This window comes from Elephantulus edwardii, unplaced genomic scaffold (genome assembly GCF_000299155.1).
Source record: "Elephantulus edwardii isolate Elephantulus edwardi_28Jun2011 unplaced genomic scaffold, EleEdw1.0 scaffold00446, whole genome shotgun sequence".
In the NCBI taxonomy this organism is placed as follows: domain Eukaryota; kingdom Metazoa; phylum Chordata; class Mammalia; order Macroscelidea; family Macroscelididae; genus Elephantulus; species Elephantulus edwardii.
In genome coordinates this window covers 89,899-92,776 of record NW_006400196.1, presented here as the reverse complement: position 1 = coordinate 92,776, position 2,878 = coordinate 89,899, and positions in this window count along the sequence as shown.

Genomic DNA, 2,878 nt, shown 5'->3' with positions numbered 1-2,878 from the left:
CAAGTACATTCCACTATGCAACCTTAATTGTGGACTCTTTATCAAAATAATTTTTATGAAATATAAAATTTATGATTTTACTCTCTAATTTTTAACCTTTTTAAACTATTTCCAGTAACTTTCAGAATCATTTGCAGGCTGGTCACTATGAAATACAAAGCTTCTCATAGTCAACTAATAAGTATGTTTTGAATGCCTAGTATGTGTTTGAGTAGCCTGGTGACATGGCATGTTAAGGCTTGTGGCTGCTAACCAAAGACAGTGGTTAGAATCCCCCAGGTGCTCCATGGGAGCAAGATGAGAGATTTACAGCCTTGAAAAACCTATGGAAGGTCTCCGTTAGTCAAATCAACTTGATGGCAATCTGTGTAGTATGTGTCTGATGCTGTAATTATTAGGATAATATGATAAACAAGATGAACAGCTTCTCTCCTCTCAAGGACCTTACTTAAATGCGATGAGTACTACAAAGGAAACACATAGGCTTCTGAAGAAGTATATGGAAGGAAGAAGTAGATCACAGGTTAACTTTAAAAATCAGTAAAGATAACTGAGTCCGGTGAAATATCTCAGTTGCAAAAGGACAAATACTGCATGGTGCCACTGCTGTAAAACAAGAATGACATCAGGATTGGGGGGAGACTGAGAAAGATGGGATAAGTAATGTATACTGCATTGAAACAGATGAGAGAGAAAATTGTTTAAAAGGGATATGTGATTAGTTATTATTGTCATGACAGGAGTCCAGAATGAAGGCTGCATAGTGGAGTGTACCTAGGTGGAGGGATTGTATAACAATGAAAGAATTTTTCTTCTACTTCTCAAATAGAAGGATGAACAGGGGGAGGGGAGGGGAGAGGTGGGCAGGGAGAAAAGTGCAACAGTGAATGAATGGAAATCCAAAGTCTCTGTAAATTTTCATTAAAATTAATAATAATAATAATTTTTTAAAGTAAAAAAAAAGATAACTCAGCCCCATAAGGATGTTTACAGTAGTAAAAGACCATTATAATAGACCGTGTATGAGGATTTGGGGGGGGAGGGAGCAGAAAGGGAAGGATGGGCTAGGGTGGGGTGACAATCATAGAGCTGCACAATTTGATGGGTGGAGAGAGGGGTGTGTAAAAGGAAATGGGAAAGATCTGGTGTGAGAAACAATGCACACAAACTTTGTATATAAACAAGTTGTTGTTGTTGTTGTTGATTGCCTTCAAGTCAAGCATGACTCATAGTGACCCTATGAACAAAAGGCCTGAAGCCCCTCTACAACTATTGACATTTATCAAAGTTCATAAAGTTTCCAGAGGCATGTTGTTTAGGAAGTCGATGCCACTCCTGGTGGAGTGGGATGGTAATCATAGGGTCGCACAATTTGATGGGTGGAAAGAGGGGTGGATGGGTGGTAAAGGAATGGGAAAGATTTGGTGTGAAAAACAATGTGTACAAACGTTGTAAGTAAGTAAGTATAAATTAAAAATTTTATTTTTAAAAAAACAAACCAGTAAAGACTCAACCTCTCATTTTGCACTTACAATAATGATCTTCAGATATGGATCCAGTTACTTCATATGCATTATTTCATGGGAGCTTCATCATTCTATGGGGTTAGTACCAGCACTCGATGTTGTTAAGCACCATTTTACAAATAAGAAAATGAAACGTAGAAGGGTTAAGTGAGTTTACCACTGGGATAGGGAGCTCTGGTGACAAAGTCCAGTAGCAAGTAACTCAGATGTGGTGATTTAAATATATCGGCAGCTCCTCCAAAGATAGTGGGGGAAATCTCCTTCCGTGCAATTTACAGCCTCAGAAACCCACTGGAGAAGTCAGCTCTCAGGCAGTTCTGACTGGACTCGAGGGTAAGGAATTAGAGATAGTTGGATTCCATCTCAGACTCATCTGATCTCCAGACTTCTTAACCTCTTAAGAGCTTGTGCTGCTTTGTGTTTCTCATTACACATGTGGAATGTCTTCCAGCTTTGCAAACCAATCAGTCCATTTCACTCCAAGTTTTTGTTCATGTGCTTCTTTTGCCTGGAATGTCTATTTCTCCCAAAGATCTTCCTGTTGAATACACAATTATCTACTGTGATCCAGTTCAGATGTTCTCTTTCCCATAAATATCCCTCCCCAAGCTAGAACTAACTATAAGGTCGTAAGGTCACAGACTTCAGAAAGGCGCCAGAGAGTAAGAAAGCTTAAAAGTAGCTATTAAGGGGCTCCCAGGAAAGGTTACTTGGACTGGAAAGGGAGGCGGAGGAAGTCGCATTTAGGGTGTATTCAGGTAGGTTTTTATAACAGGCCCTTCAGGGAGGGGAAAAGGTAGGGAAAGGCAGTCCATCGTGGTTTATGGTTCATCCAGGTGGATGAGGCTGTCGTATTTTTTTTATTCCTATCCCCCTGGTCTAAGACTAACCACTGCCTTGGTTGTGCATTTCTAATATCCAGAAATATCTGTTATTGTACTTCATATACTGATCTGGCAATGACTACCAAGTTTCAGGGGCCAATGAGTAGTTAATCACTGTCATTTGAAACAGATGAGGGACAGAACTGTTTAAAAAGGTATATATGATTAATATGCTTATTAATAACTAAGCTAATAACTAAATTTCAGGGTCCGATAAGTAGTTAATCACTGTGATTTCTGCACTTTGTTCCAATGTTGAAGGTCAGGAAAGGAGAGGAAGAAAAGGAGGGTTGGCAGGACAAAGAAAAGGAGTAAAGGGAAGAAAAGAACAAAGAAAAGATGTTGTTATTGTTGTTGTTGTTGTTATGTGCCGTCGAGTCACTTGCGACTCATAGCGACCCTATGTACAACAGCCCTAAACTCCGCTCTGTCCTGTGCCAATCGCACTGTCTCTGACACTCCCATCCC